Below are 19,567 nucleotides of genomic sequence, written 5' to 3'. Positions count from 1 at the left end.
GGAGTGGTCACAGGAATGGGTGGCAGTCAATACCACTGGTTACTTATGTATAGTACCGGAAGGATCCAAATGCTACTGAGTTTCCTACATCTGTGTGTCAGTTGTCAAGACATAATCTAACGATTGGTTATAGTCAGGCTGTTGAGGTTGTGTATACTACCAGAATGCAAACCAATGACAGATAGTAACAGTATCACCCACAGCATAGTGTCAAGCCATGTCATACACACATGTGTACCCAAGTTAAAACATATGTGCAGTAAAATGCATAGTGGCCACCAATAGAAACTATGAAGTGTTAACACTGTGTAATACAGGGCATGTCACCCTTCCCATGTGTCCACTATGCACCTACATGCAGACAGTGCACCTCCACCATGTTCACAAATGTACACCTGCAAATCTGTACTGCACACATCACACACGTACTGTCCACTCACCAACACATGCTGCCAAAACTACACATATCAGCCAAGTGGCACATGGGCGGACAATACATTTTTGAAATTAACACTGGTGTAAACAATACTACATTGATAATCATAGCTTTAATGCATCATACCTGCTCAGATATACCTACAAGGGTATCATTACACTTTACTGTTGACAACTTGTTAACATTGCTACACTGCTATAAAGTCACCCTGTGCATCAGCACCATGTTAGCCTGTTCCTGCATCAATGTTATAGATGACAGGAGGTGGCACAGTTTCATCATATGCACAGGGTGTGTTGTTGTTTTGCCAGAGCCCGACATTGACCCATCCAATTGACATGTATGTGTGTGTGTGTGTCAGGGACAACAGTACAGCATGGGTCAATGTTGATGTATTGTGTGCGTGTATGTGTTAGCCTTAGGTATTTGGTTTATGTGTGTGTGTCTGCATGCACACAGTTCCACCATGTGGCTGCCATATACAGGAGGTTGTGAGACAGCCACAGACTGTACCTGTCAGGCTGTACAGATCACCGTTTCTGGCCACGGACACAGTACCTGTGCCTCGTAGGGGTGCCACGGACAGTATCGGGTACTAAGCCAGACTGGGTACTATTAGCAGAGGCAGAGGGATGTCGACTGGACCCATGTCCCTGCTGGGACTGGTCAGAGCCACGTGCACGTGGTCTTCTATGATGGTCTATTGACAGCCCAGACCCAACATTGCTGGGGATGGTGCTGCCACTACGGGAGCGGCTATGACTTGTGTATCATCTGCAACTACTGCCAGCCGACAATGTTGCTGGCATACATCCATGTCGATGTCTCAGCCATCCTGCACCATCCTGGCACATGGACATGACATTGCTGAGGACATCTAATGTCTCCCCCCAACGTCTATCAATGACCTCGGTGTAATTACGGATGGCACCGGCAAGGTCATGGATACTGTCATTGATAGCAGTGTTTTCGGCCCTCTGCGCCCTTAGTCCCTGTCTGGTGTACCGTTCCATACGTGCCTGTGCCTGCATTACAGCCCGGAACATACCTGAGGTTGTAAGACCTGTGGGGGCACGTCTGCCAGAGGCATTATGACCAGCAGTGCTTCCACGAGAACCCCTGGACATCTGCCTATGTGGTACCATTCCAGGAATCTGGGTATGGCTGCTGTGAGCGGATGCATGTGCCATAGATACCACACTATCCTGGTCAATGCCTACTGTATGCTGTCCCTCAGCTAAGGCCATTGGTGATGAGGGATGTATTGGCAGTATGAATTTGCACATAGATGGGTGGAAAGCTGTGTACTGTCGATTGGTGGCCCAATGACAGACCCTGTCAAACCTGCCTGTGCCACAACACATGTATCATCATTTCCACTATTTGTGGCAGTGACTTCAGGTTCCCTGCTGCACTCAACCAACACAACCTCAGCACCTGTGAGAGGAAGACAGGAAACACACTTTACAATCTGTACATGATGTTAGCACACATGCACACATGCACACATGAACACATGAACACATGAACACATGAACACATGCAAACATGCACACATGCACACATGCACACATGCACACATGAACACATAAACACATGCACACATGCACACATGCACACATGCACACATGAACACATGAACACAAATACACTACTCACTAAAGTAGACAACACACACACACACACACACACACACACACACACACACACACACACACACACACACACACACACACACACACACACACACACACACACACACACACACACACACACACACACACACACACACACACACACCAACAGCAATCCGGAACATACTCATTAGTGGTTGATGGTGGAGTACAGTATCACAAGCCAAAGAGTCCTATCACATGTGTCAGCATGCAGGATGTGTGTTGCTCAACAGCATGCAGTGTGAGTGTAGAGAGTCCTTTTGTTAATAACTGTATACATGTCTTTGATGCAGGTGTGTTGTTCAATGATTGGCCTCACCCTGGAACACAATGTGTACATGGACACAACATTGCTGTGCAAGTATTAAATGCTTTTCAATGTCCTGTGCACCATCACTCACAGGTATACATAACATGGCTGGATGCACACAACTGTCAGGTGTATAGCAATGAATGCCATGTGTAGTACTGTAGTTACTGTAACTGGATGTAGTGTATTACCATGAGCAATCATCAGGCAGCATCATGTGGTCACTCATGGCCACTAATGTGTGCCACACTGGCAACTATCTTGCTGTACCTGAACTGCAGCACTGTGGCTACATTAACCATTTCACAAGCAGTTGTTACATGGGTATGTAAGGTGTTCAATAGGGAGCATTGCCTAACATGAATGTGTTGTGTGTTGAAGAGTGTTGCACTGCCCCATGATAGGCTTCTACCCCTCAGGTATAGTATGTGTGCTGTGTGGATGACATTTGGGATACTGAAGTCTGACCTTACAACAGGTGTCTAAATACGCCATGTGTATCATATTAACACGTACTGCGTATGACAAAGTGGTGTATGTTGTGTGCATGTGTATTGACTCTGCCTATACAATGTCCACTACAGTGTACAACAATTGTTTGGGATGCTCTGTATATTGCATGTGTTTGAGGCAGCTACTCATGTTACTGGGATGTGCATAGTCCCACAGAAAACATGCAGAGCATGCATTATGTGTAGGTGTTTTACATGTGTATATGGCCTACAACTCACCTATGACATGCACAAGTTATTTGCTATATTAAATGTAGAACACTCACCAGCATGGGTCTGCTGTCTTGCTGTCACACCAGAGGGACCTACAAGGATATGAAACAGTTTGTCAGTGTCAACAACATAATGCAAGCACTCAGGTCACTCCAAAGCAAATACAAATATGACTCAGTCATTGTACATGCTGGTGTGAATGACCTGAGACGTACCTCCCTGGACTACATGAAAAGAGACATAGAGGAGCTCTCTGATCATGTAGCCCAGGCTGGTATGACCCTGACCTTGAGCAACATCTTACCCTCACCTAGAATTATGCCACAGTACAAAGACAAAATGATCGATTTTTAACAATTGGCTAAAATTTTGGTGTCATTCAAAGGGGATCCAGTGTCTGTCAGCCTGGGATGACATGCTCGAAAAGCCACGTTGCTTCACTAGGGATGGCTTGCACCTGTCACCACTGGGCTTTCGGATATTGGCAAAGGCTCTTGCCACCCCGATAGTGCCTTTTTTAGGCAAGGCTCAAAAGTCAAACCCACCCCCATAGACAGCACAAGGAACAAAAAACTAAGGGTAATGCTGCTAAACGCCAGAAGTCTTAACCTCAAGATGCACGCACTCAAAGCTTTCCTCAGTATGGAGAACATCGATATCTGTGCAGTGACAGAAACCTGGTTCAAGGCTCCAGGGAGCACCTCAGCACTACCAGGCTATACCTCGTATCATGCTTTTCGGCCCAAAACCCGGACCGAACTACAAAAGGAGGGGGAGTTTCCATATTTATCAAGGATATCCACACCTCCAGGTTAGTGGCATTGCACGAAGTATCGGAGACCATCCATGTGCAACTAACAGTGGGCAAGACTGCTTTTCAGTTTATAGCATCCTACAGACCACCCTCTCAAAGTCAGGAATCCCATTCGGCTTTCCTGAAAACATTGGAGAACATGAAGATCTCTCCAAACACCATTATATTGGGCGACTTCACCTACTCAAACATTGACTGGGAGCACTACTCAATCCCCAGCACCTTAGCCCAAAGATTCCTGGAAATTATAAACTCAAATGCTATGGAACAACTAGTCACCACTCCCACAAGAGGGGACAACATACTAGACCTGATCATTACCAACATGGGGACTCTATGCTCCACACCAGAAGTATATCCCTCATTGGTAAGATCAGACCATAAATTAATTTCACTGGATGTCCACATCCCGACCCCACCCCCAGCCCAGAAAACCACAATGAAAAACTTCTCAAAAGCGAACTTCTCACTTCTCAAAACCGAAGTGGAATCCTTCAAGGCCCCAGGGCCAGTGGAAACTACAGCCCAAACTGCAGAATCCTATATAACTGAATTCTACGGACATCTCCAAGAATGCATGGATCATGCTATCCCAAACAAAACCAAGACCCAATCATCCAAAGGCAGGCGTCCAGTCTGGTGGACCCCTGCCATAAATAAACTGTACAACAAAAGGAGGAAGTTACTACATGATAGAGCAAAATCCCTAATAGGGAAGGCATCTCTGATCAGTACTAGCAAAAAATTACGATCCCTCATAAAATCCTCCAAGGCCAGCTTCGAGAGAAAAATTGCACAGGACACCAAAGACAATCATAAGGCTTTTTTCAGTTATGTTAGAAACCTGGGATGCAACTCCCAGACTTGTTCTGAGTTGATTCTAAACGACAAAAAATACACTGAACCCACAGACATCGCCAGCATCCTGGCAGACAGGTTCAGTGCAAACTCCCCCCCCCAAAAGAACAAGTATCTATCCCGGCAGAGGGCTGCCCCCCAAACATCTCAGATGCTCAGGTGAAGGCTGCCCTATCCAAAGCAAAAAACACTGCTTCCATGGGACCAGATGGCATCCCAGGTTGCATCCTACATGAACTACAAGAGGAACTAATCCCTCAAATAAAACAGCTATACAATCTCAGCCTCACTACAGGATATGTGCCCACAGAATGGCGTACAGCGACAGTGGTCCCACTCCACAAAGGTGGAGCCTCTACGGACCCTGGAAACTATCGCCCCATAAGCCTGACTAGCTTAGTCTGCAAGACTATGGAGAGGATCATCCTGGAGCTCATAAACAAAGACATTGGGGCCTACAGACACTAGATCCTACCCAGTTCGGCTTTGTCAAGGGCAGATCCTGCCTTTTGAACCTGGTTGACTTCTTTGAAACAGTCAGCAAAGCCATAGATGAAAGGAAGGTAGTCCACACAGCCTATCTGGACCTTGCAAAGGCATTTGACACAATACCCCACTCGGGCATCATAGATAAGCTATCCAGCTTAAATATAAACCCCTATGTCACAAGATGGGTCGCAAACTGGCTCAGAGACAGAACCCACAGAGTGAGAGTTGCTGGAGCCATGTCAGACTCGAAACCGGTCACAAGTGGCATCCTACAGGGTTCTGTCCTGGGACCACTCTTGTTCGGTATATACTTTTCTGAGGTACAGGCAAATGTGGGAGGACTATGGCTCACCAAGTTCGCAGACGACTGCAAACTGGGCGCCATAATCAACTCTCCAGCTGACACAAACATCCTTCAAAAAGGTCTCACAGAGACAGATAACTGGTGCCAGCGCCATGGTTTAAAGCTAAATGCCAAAAAATGTATAGTTATACCCTTTGGCAAAAACAATGTGCCCACAAATTACCACATAGGCGGAAACCCACTAAGTACAGAGAAAGTTATTAGGGACCTGGGGACCCAAGTTGACAGCAATCTCTCCTTTGAAAACCACATTGCCAAAGTGGTTAGAAAGACCTTCTACATAGCCCACCTCATCACAAAGGGTTTCACATCTAGATCAACAGAGGTAATCATGCCCCTTTATTCATCCCTCATCAGGCCCATCATAGAAGACAATGCCCCTTTTGGGATGTACCTTACCCGACACCTGCAGCAATTAGAAATACCCCAAAAGTATCTCACCAAGAGGATCAAGGGTCTCAAACAGATGCCATATGCTGCTCAGTTAAAAAAACTCCAGCTCTACTCAGTTGCATACCGCCTACTTCAAGGCGATCTATGCCTGACATACAAAGCTATGTCAAATCCAGAATTAATGGACATGCTTCACCTCAGTAAATCTAAATCCCTTAGAGCCACACGCTTGAGGGACTTGAACCTCAGCACAGAAATAAATAGAACTTGCTGGAGGGACAGGTTCATAACCCAGAGGCTCCCTTCGCTCTGGAATAGAATTCCAGTTCATGTGAGGCAGAGCACCTCACTGAATCTCTTCAAGAAGAATCTTGATAAGTGGATGGTGGATCGTAGGTTTGTCCCAGGGATTACTCCCATGTCACTATTAGACAGAGGCACAGTAAACTAAACCTTAAAAAGGGCACAGTATTCTCAAATCAAGGAGTGGCGTAAGCCATACAGAATCGGGCTAGGCTTATAATTGTCCTAGGGCAGATAGCCTAGTATGAACCTATGAACCTATGAACTATGGCATTGCTGCTGTGAGTTTGCAGTTTTACAGTAGTACAACGCTTGGCAGTCACAGGCATACAGATTACGATCCAAATTATCAGTATTGCACAACACCAGGCTCCACATCTTCTAAATACACAGTACACATTTGACATATGCATGTTCTAACAATCGAGCTAACAGTAGTCTACAGATATGCCATGTTACCTGCACGCTCCAAGTCAACTGGCTGGGTGACTCCGGCCTCCATGATGACACATGTCTATTGTAGTAGTTGGCCAGGAGCCACCATGCTGAGGAGCAGCTCTTGCACTCTGGTGAGGGGTGGATGGAATGCTGCACCACCACCTGTGGCAAGCTGTTGTCTGCGGACATCGGAGGCATGTTACCGGACATGTCTAATTAAATCACTGCAGTGATGGCGTCCCTGCTCATAAGTCTGGTTATGCATGCCTACATCATTAACCTGACAGACAACATCTTGCCACAGTGCAGTGTGCTCATGCTGGTCCTGGCTGGTTCTGGAGAACAGCAGGGTGTGATGTACTAGGGTGGATATTATGATTTCCTCCTCTTCAGGGGAATATGCAGGGTTCCAATGGTGAGACATGTCCATGGAAGACAATAAAACAATAATTGTGAGCAAGTCATGTGGCACACTTATTCTAAAGTACAGATATCAATAAAATGCCATATATGGCAACCTATTGGCTATCAGTAAATACACACTTTTAATACCACATATCAGTGCTTAGCCCACAACTGCCTGACATGTTCTATATATTAAACCATGTTCTGCAAAGCAATAAAGTGAAACCAGTATGTAAGACTATACAACGGTACATGGCACACTGTATGTGACACAATGCACCACCTAGCCACAGGAGGTGTATATGAAGATAATGCATACAGAAATATGTCATCCATTGAAATGATTGTAAAGTACAGTTACAGTACTACCAGTACACCACACTACTTGTTGATAGCAAACCCCTAAGTAACATATGTGCACATTCATCAATATAGGTGGCATACTGCTGTACTACACTATACATGTTGCTAGATATGCACTTATATCCTGTAACACACATATGACTGAGGCCATGTTACAGGCATACCCACACACACATCAGACATACCTACAAGACACAAAGGTATGGCAACCCAGATGAGCTTTACCTGTGTACCATACAGTACTGTATGTCAGCACTTACAAAACCTTATGCCTGAGGTATGTAATGCGGGAGGACTACAGGTAACAAACAAAACAGTGTTTCCAAGCAATGTGGATATACACCATACTGTGCTGTTTAGGCCTACAGCTTCAGGTCGTACTACAGTTCATACAGGATTTGTATTCACTAGTGTTAACAATCAATAAGCATACATGTACTGCTTTAGCCTACAATGGCACACTCCAGTCAACACCATGGAACTACGTCACACCATATGCCATACTGCTTTTCCTGCCTAGCAATAGCATACATATCTTTTGTGGGGATCAGAGCTAGAACACTACATACCATGATATAAACTGTTTCCCACTAGGCTATCACACATATACACAACGTTGACACATTCACAGACACATTCACCATCACACTCAGTCAACCTCACATAGCAATTAATGCAACAAGTACATGCGTGTGTGTATCGGGTCCTAGGAAGCTAATAGGCTATTAGCCATAGGGCTTATAGAAGCCTAGCCATACGGTACCCTGCCCTTCAACACCCATGTAATTTAAGTTCATGTGCCCCTGTCATGCAGAGTCACAGAGGTGATTCCTGGGTTGTATTTCCTATCTCACATCCATTCATCATGATTATTCATGATGACTGCTAATGAGGACCTTTCTTTGCTATTAATAGGTAGTTAGTTCCAGAGTATGGTATGTGTCTGTGATGAGAATGTACCACTCCAGCATGTTCTGCTTTTTGATGTTACAAGGTTTAGATCAGTACAGTGTGTAGCTTGTAGGGATTTTGATCTGTTTACATGGAGCATGTCCAACACCTGTGGGTTTGGCATATCTTTGTATGTTAGGCAGAGGTTGCCTCTGGGTAGGCGGTATGCGACACAGTGTAGCTGTGGTTTTGTAAGACAGTCTGCATAGGGCATCTGTTTCAGTCTGGTAATACTCTTTGCGAGGTATGTGCCTGGTGTCTACAGTTGCTCTAGATGTCTTCTGAGGTACATACCAAAAGGGCCATTGTACTCTATGATGGTTTTATGACTGATGAGTAGAGTGGAACACTGACCTCTTTTTCCATGGATGACACACCTTTTCTGATGACATGTGGACCATACACAGTTTACATGACTAGTGTGGCACTGTGATTATCAAAAGGAACACTACTGTCCACCTGTGTCCCGTGGTCTCTTATTACACTTTTGGTGTTGAGTAGACTACCACCTATGTGGTAGTTCATGGGTACAGGGTTTTCAACAAAAGGGATGGCAATACATTTACAACATTGAGCTTGAGTGTGCATATAAACATCCATTGGTGTACATATAGATTTCCATATAGGCACATATACAGTCCACCTTTCATGGTGGGAATATCAATTATGCAATAGTTGAGAGGGATACAGTTATGTAATAATATTGCACAGTCTAGTGCAGAATGCATTGAAGGTATTCTCAGCCCATGTATCTTTAGCAGGACTCCCTGTCTGGAAGACTAAAAACCTAACAAATCATACCCACAGCGTTTAAACACCACATGTCATATACCAGCACTGTATGCTGTCTTGTTTGCCACACACTACAACCTACATAAAAATATGCACATAGCAACCTTCACCAACATATATATGTCCACCCTTCACAAACAGTTGCAGTATGTCCCTTGCTCTATGCACATGTTAAGATGCTAATATATGTGGCACATAAATATCTCTCCATATGTGTGTGCCATACACACACAAGGTCCAAACTCTTGTAAGTCCGTAGACCTCATGGATGACCTGTTGGGCCTTGCTACAACATGAACAGTTGTCACATGTGTGCATAACAGTAATATTACAGGGAGTATTTATAGCTGCTAATGCTACATTACTATACTAGCCTGGTACAGCAGTTGCCAATGCTAAGCTACACATTATATGACTATCTTGCATGTGTTACTCTGTCACATCCAGGTTTATATAGCTGTTTGCACTACTTCCCCAAACAGCCATTATACACAGTACTGTACAGAACATAGATAACATGATCAGATGTTTGACATTTAATGCTGAGCTACATATGTCACAGTTATGTCCCACTGCACACAGCTACACACTAATTTGTCCATGGCATCAGTGCATACATACCTACTGCTGCCACATATGCATGTTTCAAAGTATGTACAGTACTCTTCATAAACATCTACTACTTGCCGGTAACCACATATCTGTTACATACTTGTTTGTCACTTTCAGGTCCGTCTGTGTATGTTTTGACAATTTTTTTGGTATTAATTAAGTAAAGTTTGCTTTTACTTAATATTTTTTGGTTATTAATTAAGTTTTTTAACTTAATTAATATTTTTGGTTAATAATTCAGTAAATTTGTTTTACTTAATTAAATTTTTGTTTTATTAAGTAATAATTTTTTTTTACTCCTCTCCAGGTTTACAGATGTTATAACATGTGCAATGTAATGATTGCATGTGGGGATAACAAGTACAGTCTGCTTTTATAGGTATCTGCACATGTGCATGTGATGCCCTCTGCACCAATTGGTGCCCAGCATTTGGTAAATGCATACATCCTGCTGTGTGGTAATTGTAATACTCACTGTCATAGCAACCCAATGCTATAAATTGCTAAGTTATGTAGGCGTAGCCCTTTCAGATTTCCAGAGTGGGGCCCATGCTTGTTTGCTGTGGACACTGTTGTTTAAGTCAGAAGGTTGGTATACTTATATCTGAAGCTAGAGGTGTAGACAGTGATGTACATGTTGTACTCAGACCTGACTGTTGCCACTTCCAGTACAGAGCTATCAGTGTAGAGTTTAATCCCCCCCTACAAATGCATACACAAGCTATATTTGAGTATGTAGCTTCTTTTCTACTTATATAATTAACTGCCACACAAAAGTAGTTATTGAGAAGTATTCTTTTGGCACATGAACTGTTTGTGAACTGTTATACTGTGCATATTAATGTACTCACTTCTGCAGGGTTTGTGTTTTTTATTGTTGACATTAGCACAGAATTCTCAGGAAAACTGGGCAGTTCCAGTACTGAGTATGTCTACCTACATCCTTTCCTTGGTAGACCCTAAACACACACTTATATTTAAAATTTGGTGGGGGTGCAGTGCAGACATACAGAGAGCATTATGTATTATTGTGTGAATGCTAGCTTACTGGACTTAAAGGTTTGGTGTGTACATGCTAGTTTATCAAGGCAGGTGGTCTGTCTGCATAGTTCCCAACTGTGAACCTATCCAGATGGTAGCCAGATGTTAGCCTGTTATTCTTTGTCTGTGCAACCCACAGGTGTTTTTAACACTGGTACAATGGCATTGTTACAGTCAGTTTCTACCAGTACATGGCTACACCCTTTGGTATTTCTGTGTTGTACTCCTACATAAGGGTATTCTTGTGGAAGTCCTCCCAAAGCTATTTGCAGAGTGTGTAACAGCAGAAAAGCTGATATGCCTTTGTGTTTGTGCCTCTGCCAGGCCTATGAAACACTCAGATACATATTTGCATGGAGTCAGGGATAGGTAGCTAAAAGTGAGGTACACCTTCCAAATAATAGAGACAGTAAGTGTAGACTTGAGTGAAGCAGTGCATATGGATTAGTACACCTTTTATGAAGTACAAGCGGTGTCTACTGTTATTATTGTTATTATTCATTGTGTAATACCCCACCTTTCTGACTAACGTCAGTACTATCCAGAGGGATTCAGAGGGACACAGCTAAAATATGTTTCACAATCAGGGACGTCCCTGAAATGTAGTCACATTTAGGAAGTATGGCCTCTGCCCTAATCAGATATGACAGTGTTTGTCCTGCTATGATACTGTGTGGGGGTTGTAAAGTGCCTCTATAACATTATTTGCTGCTAGAATGATTGCTTCTCTTATCACAGTCATGTAATGCAATTCCACAACAATTGCTGGTAAAGATCCACAGAACAAGCTTTGTGTTATGGCCTTCCTGTTTTTCCTTTACATTCACTAATTGTGTTGCATGATATATTTATTTCAGCACCAAGTTATTGTACATCTGCTGTGGCTTAGTGATACTTCATGCAGTCTAGTGTGCCCAATGTCTGGGGTTCGAGACTGACAGTGATATTTTATTTTGCTGCTGAGCAGAACAGGGGCCCTGACATACAAAGTGACTAAGGCACTTTTAAGCAGTTGTAAGCGGGTTTGTGTGAGTTTGCATGATGCTTAGCGATGCTTAGCTAAGCCCATACATGCGTACATTCGCTCAAACCCGCTAACTACTGCTTAAAAGTGCTTACTCCCACTAACCCCCGTGCTAATTTCTTTGAAAGAAAAGAAAATGGGAAGATAGGAAAGTGGTGAAAAAGGGGGCACAGAGGGAAAGACAGCAGGAAAACCAGCTCAGGATGTGCAGGACAGATGTAGGGAAGGTCCATAGCTGCCCATTTCTTCACCAGCAACAGCTGTGCATATGTTAGATATTTGGAGTGAAATTTGAAACTTTCCACCCCTGAGAGAGGGGTGAGGACAACAAAGTATGTTGTACTGCCAATTATAATTATCAGTTTACATGTCCAGTGGAAATGTGTGCAAAATGGGCAGCTATATATGGGGCGTAATTTTTTTGTGGGAACAGATTGCCCTTTTTTTTCAGGTGAGAGTGGAATGTGAGGTAAAGGAAGTAGGTATATTTGGGGAGGTAGGTTGGGGAGGTAAACAGACAAGAAAAACAAGACGCGTACAGGGGCGGAGTATGACATATGTGGTGGGTGAACACAATTGATGGGGACGGATATTTGGAAATTGCAAGCCCATGAGCCCACAGATGTTAACAGTGGAACTGAGATCCCCACACATGGGCAGTCACCACTGCACCTTCACAGCCCTGATGGTGGCTGTGCTGGGGGTTGCATAGGAGGGGCAGGCTCACTCATGTGTCGAGCCACTCTCACCTCGAGCTGGCATAGGGGATCAGCGACTGAATGCTGGATCTCCCTATGCACCACAGCCCGGACCCTTCAGAAGGTGACAGGTGCCCCTTCTCTGCCCACGCTTGCATGGGCGGATGAGCCCCATCCCCTGCAGCACTTCCACTCGAAGGTGGCTCAGGACCAATGGAGGAGGGGAGCCCGGGCTGGGCACCGGACCTGCTGGTGCCAGGTGCAATCGCCAGCTGAGGAGGGACAGGTGGGTCCGCTGGGACCGGCCTTCCCATACGTTCTGTGATTAGGTGTGTTTAATTACAACATAGACAACATTATTCCAAATTAGTTGTAACAGCATGCAGTAATATTCCCATTAACCCAACACACCAGGGTTCCAACAGTTGAACAGCAAGCATAACACATGCATATATTGAATGACAGTGGACATTACAACAGCATGCAGGGGTGATTGGTGGCAACAGGCCACCAAGATTGTGGTGTTTGAACAGGGCGCATGCATCAAAGTAAATGCAGATATTTATAGAACAATAGGACATATGTCCCAACAAATGTTTTGAGATTAAACATACCCACTGAGGTTTGGAATTGCATTGTTTATGCACATACAGTAGGGTGTAAAAAGAAACCTCTATTAACATCTTATAAATACTTTTAGTCTACACTCCATTCATCTTGACTGCAGGTGTATATCCCTTACATGTATTATTACACTAGGTAACATGCATTGGGTTGTGTAATGGGTTTGGCTAGTTCATTATATACCTGACCTATATCCGACATACTAACTGCCCAAGATGCAGATGTTACTGCTGCATAGTTATATATTTTATTTATTTTTATATATCTACATATCTGGATGTGTTCCCGTGACATTTTCATTTAAATTTCTACAGAACCCTAGATTTCATGTAGCACACTCACATTTCTGGGGAACACATTAGCAACCTACTCATGTTCCAGATTTACTTATGCATGCCAGCCATTAACCGACTGTTGAGGACTGTATATATGCTTCACAACTACTGGCACTTCCTTCATCCACTTTATATGGGACTGCCCAACTGTGGGTTGACAGCACTTAATACAGCAGTACTATTTATATAATGCAAGGGTACAACAACATTTCAAAGTAAGTGACACAGACAAACTCCAAGTATTGTACCTTTATTAATTACATTACACACTTTTCTACAGGATCTCTCCTTTATTTGATATTACAGTGCATATGGAAGACTTATTCAAGACATATTATACCTTTATTAATAGGTTACAACACTCTTATTCAGGCTTGTTCACTTATTTTATATGACAGTACATGCAGAGATATTATTCTGGACTTATTTTACCTTTATTAATGGGTTACTAAACTCTTTTTCTGGATCTCTGACTTATTTTATATAACAGTACATGCAGAGGAATTATTCAGGGCATTTTATGGCTGTATTATTGGGCTACAACACTTTTTTTCAGGCTCTCTCACCTATTTTATATAACAATACATGCAGAATAATTACTAACCTGCCTGGTGGCACAGCCTAAGCAGCCTATCTGCATAGGCTTGCTGATTTGCAGCACGGACACCTGCAGCTGTGAAGTAAATGAAGGGATATTGAAACATACCTATCCATTATATAGACTAAATTAGCATGTCTTACATACTGCATTCCATGGCTACCTACTCAGTAGTGGGGCATCTTGCATGTCACAGGCCTCCTGTATCCATTGGTTCAGTAGGTCCTGCTTCCATATCTTCAGGTCTGCATGGTGGTGACGGACCTGCTCACCAGTCCGAGGGACGCCTGTGGCACTGGTGAGATCATGAGCTAAACGGTTCCAAGCCTCTGCTTTGTACTCCATCCCTTGGAACTGGCCCTGTAGGAGTATTGACACATGACGGTGGACAAGGAGCCAAACCATGTATTTTGATTCCTAAATGCCTCAGCGTTGCGCTTGAAAGCGAGTACCCTCTCCAGCACCAGCCATTCTAACTGCAGATGGGAGCTACAATCAGTTATGGTGAGTATTCCCACCTATGGAGCTTAAATATGCTGCATTCCCCACACTTTTTTGGGATTGGCCATTTTTGAAAATTCTCGGCTGACTGCAGACCTGCTTAGCAATGGTTAAGCTACCATTTATAAGTATATGTATGTTAACAGTGGATATTTATCCTAAGCTGTCATGGCTTAGTGGTTCAGTACTTTGATTATGGTGCACAGTGTCCCGGGTTCAAACCTTGTCATTGCTTTTTATTTTACTACTGTCCAGACAGGCTAGGGGGTGTGGCTGTGTTTAGGCAACTTTGCTCTACATTGCTCCACGTTGCCCTACCTTGCGCTGGTTAGCATGGTGCACAGCTCCACGCAAACCTATTGCGCTGGGTAAAGTGCTGCTTAGTTATGGGCAACTATATTGCGCTGAGTAAAGCGCTGCTTAACTACGGGCAACTACATTGTGCTGGGTAAAGCGCTGCTTAACTACGGGCACCTATATTGCGCTGGGTAAAGCGCTGCTTAACTACAAGCAACTATATTGTGCTGGATAAAGCGCTGCTTTGCTATGGGCAATTATATGTCAAGATCCTTCTTATATTTATATATATACATTTTGTTCACTGATACATAGGCCATTTCAATACTTTTTAGTAAAATTGTATTCATATATGTCAGGAATTATTTCATATACTAATTTAAAGCATAAAATAGAAAGGGGAGTGGTGGGACTCGAACTGTGAATGCCTCCTCTTTGTGCGAAGACTACCACTGTGATATTGCTATTTGGCTTAATTTGCATAAACATTTCTTATTATGCCCTTCAATGTCGAAATTGCTAACTGCAGCTAAGCAATGGGCACACCCACGCAAACACATGCAAATACTGGCAGCTATATCGGGAATTATAAAAAAAAAATAAAAGTTTTACATTTTATAACTGTACTGGGGGTTTACAATGTGAGGGAGTGTAGTGTTGGGTATGTAGACATTTGAGCGGACTCGCTCATGTGTGTTGACATTTCACAATTCAGACACTTGCAATGGTGTGGCCCTTTGGACTGCTTGGCAGTCAGACACGCCCCCTGCCTTCCTGCATGGTCTGTGTTAGACTTAGAGTGGAGTCAGCATGCCCTCATGAATATGCATGACACGCTGATGTCATACCATTCAACTGCAGTTTCCAAGTAAGACTTATTTAATCATATACGGAGGATTCGTGAATCCTGGGGATGGTTGTTGCAGGAGTGACCAAATGAATTTATTAATGGTCAAATAATGTTAAGTTTCATCTGGATAGACTGTAAATATGAACACTATGAACATCAATGCAACTTACACACTTAACTGCCACCAATATAACCATGGGCCTGTAATGGGTGGTGTCAGATAAAGCTCTATTGGTGGCCGTTTACTTGATTTGATTACAAAACTCATAAACCAATAAATCTTGCCTCTGCCTTTGCAGCATCATTATGAACTAAATTCTTTAGTTACCAAATAACAATTAAGGTAAAAAATTGAAAAAATGCAAACGAATGGGGGAATGACGACAAAAAGAGCCACCCCAGGGTATGTTGGTTTGGAGATAGGAGTTGACTGCTGCCTGCCAGAGTGACAGCTGCTGTGAGGAAAATAGCTAAAAGAGGTAGCTCAATTTGTAAAAGCCTGCAAAAGGACAAAAGGAAAGAGGCAAAGTGTCTTGTTCATTAACTTACAATATGTCCATTATCTCTGATCTATATTCTCAAATAAAACACAAGATGTAGTTGTAGCAGGAACAACCAAATGAATTTATTTATGGCCAAATAATGTTAAATTTTTTCTCTATAGAATGTAACTATGAAGACTATGAACTACATTACAGCATATAAACTTAACTGACATCAATACAACCAGAGATCTGTTTTCTGGTAACATGACATAAAGCCCTTTTAACAACTTTTAAATAGATTTGATTACCAAACCCATAAACCAATACATCCCACCACTGCCCGGTGATTTCTGTTATGACATTATTTTTTTAATTATCAAATGTCAAGCAAGATAAAGGGGGGATGTAAATGATGGGGGGCTGAGGCCACGAAGAGACGCTCACCAGGCTGACATCAGACTGTGCCCCCTTTTTACTTTTTTTAATGAACTTAAATCTACTGAAAATGCATAATACTGCTTACAAAAAACTATGATGATGCTGTATCTGGCCAATATAATAGTAACTGTGATTAACACCTGCCTTGTTTGCTATTGGCTAGATAAAACTTAATTTAAGAACAAAGATATATTTAAGTTAAATAGATTCATACCAACCTCTGATAGATGGATTCCCTCTTTTTATAATAAAATGAATGTGTGTCATAAAGCTCTTGATATTCAGTTAATAAAATACCTAGCAGAGGGCCTGGTCTTGTTACTCTGTGGTTAACTAACTTTCTGGCTTTCTCTATAGCTCAGGGGTTAAAGGTTCCTACCCAATTTAGTCTGGGCACAATAGCTGACCATACTACCATTATTTGAGGGGAAAGTGTGTCTGATTATTGATAAGCTCCATACGATGCAGTACATAAGTTGTCTCTTAGGTATAAACCCTAGATCATTTGCCCCATTGTGAAGGACAGTAGTATGTAAGGATCTTGCTTGTTGACTAATCTGCAAAAGATGAATGAGTAGTTGACTCCATTGTAATCCAGGAATTCCTTACTAAATGACCTCAAAGTTGTCTCACTCTAACCCAAGGTTTGTACCATTGGCACAGACTGGTACAGACTGAAGTTCTGGCATGGGTTTGAGAAATGAAGAAGTGCCCCAGAATGAGAATGTTCCTTGCTCTTGGAAGCAAATCTAAATTTGCATGATGTTAGATATGGTTGGACTGGCATATATATCTTAACTAAGCATTGGAAGACCACCTAACTAACCTTTAAGAATTTCAGCCGAATGGCCTGAGGTAGCTATAATGGAAACTCAGTCAATTCTGAATGAGTGTGAGGTGTATGGGTTAGGGCAAATGCCTAAGGGTTTTAAGACCAGTCTGAACTGGTCAGAAAGCTCAGTGTTGATAATCTTGCAGTCTGCTCTGTTAATGAATACCGTGTTATTGTTTCGGTATAGATTTAGGTCCTTAAGTGTTCTCCTTCTGAAACCATACAAGTGAAAATGTACTTGCTCCTCTGTAATGTGACCTGGTGCCCATGACCTATTTTGTCTGTTTTAGATCTGGTGAACAAGATTAGGATCAACTCCTTAGTGAAAATTCATTCTGGCCATTTAAGACTGCCAATAAATTTGCTGGCTCAGAAATCACAAAAGTATTACCATGTGAATCCTATGGCCCAGAGGCAATAATTGTGGCATGAGTCACTACCAAGCCAAATAACTTCTACCACCTCCTTTATTCATTTCAAAAAACTCCTGAAAACCAACTATTTAAGTGACTGGCTATGATCATGCCACTCACCAGGCTAACCCAAACCAAGAAAATGTTTCTGTGTACAGCTAAGTATAAACAGTTCTCCTGAAAGCTTGTGAACCCGTTGATATTTACTTGACAAAACTTATAACTGTAAAAATAATAAAAATGCTGTTTTAAGTTTATGTACCTGTGTGATCATCTGCTATAAGAATTGTTAATCTCTAACATATTGTGTATGATTGCTATAAGTATGCTCGATTTTTTTCTCTTCTCTCATGTACTGTATTGTATTGTGGAGCTTTTCTCCCCGGGCCTCCACTGAAAATGGATCTGTGTCCAGTCGGACTTTCCCGGTAAACAAATGCAAAATAATAAATAATAATAAAATAATAATAGGGTATGTGTACTGAGCCAAATGGATTTCAATAAAGCTGCACCAATAGGACACCTTTTGTTGTGTTCTGAATCCTCAGCTGTAGACTACCGTTTAAGCACTATGGCAACGGTCCAGTGTTTGGTAATGTTGGGAACTTTAAATGTTCTAGCAAATAAACTTAAGGCTGCCAGGTGGATTATGACTGTACCTGGAGAGAAACACCCTTTGACTGCAGTGATATAGGTAGTGTAAAACAATTTGGTAAGACCAATTGTGATCCTGATTCTCTAAACTAGTGAAACTTTGAGCAAATTGTCTCATTGTTGTGCACTTTTTGCCCATGATTTCGAAAACCAAGATTTTGTTAACCTTCTCCAATCATCCAAATTCTTTCCAAGACTGGGGTGGGTAGTAGATCTGATTGTGGAACCAACCGTTTGAACTGATGAGCCTGTAATTGAGAAAGCACATCAGATTTATTTTTAGTTCTGTTAATGTTTAGTGCTGAGGAAGACATGCTGATCATTAAGGAAATGATCAGCTGAAGCCTTAAAATAGTGGATCCAAAACATTTTGGAAGACTTTTTAGTAAGAACTTCAACTACTGCTTTGTTGTCTGATCTAAATACTAAACGCTTGTTTCTGATTTGAACTTGCAAACATGGATTGAGACCATACAGGAAAAATTTCTAAAAATGTGATGTTTTTTCTCCTAGAATGAGACCAGTTTTTTGACCATGGCTCAGAAAAAAAGTGTCCATTAAAATAACCGTGCATACCAAACTTGCAGCGACATCAGTAAATAATTGTAAGTTTTCATTTAATATCCCAACTGTCCTGCCAAAAAGATGTGCAGTTGTAGTCCCAGAGAAAGCAGGACCACAATCTGAAATCATCTCTGACTCCGCTGTTGATCCTGACCCTGTGATGCTTCTTGCGAACTCCACGTAAAAGGTCTGCTATAGACCTGCTAAATGTTCTACCAGGTGCTAAAGCTCAGCATGCGAAGTTGAGGAGGCCTGACAGCACTGTTATCTGCCTGTTGGTAGTC

Source organism: Protopterus annectens, chromosome 4.part1 (assembly GCF_019279795.1).
Source record: "Protopterus annectens isolate FY-2018-M chromosome 4.part1, PAN1.0, whole genome shotgun sequence".
Classification (NCBI taxonomy): Eukaryota; Metazoa; Chordata; order Ceratodontiformes; family Protopteridae; genus Protopterus; species Protopterus annectens.
The sequence above is the reverse complement of the archived record's forward strand: the minus strand, read 5'-3'. Positions refer to the sequence as shown.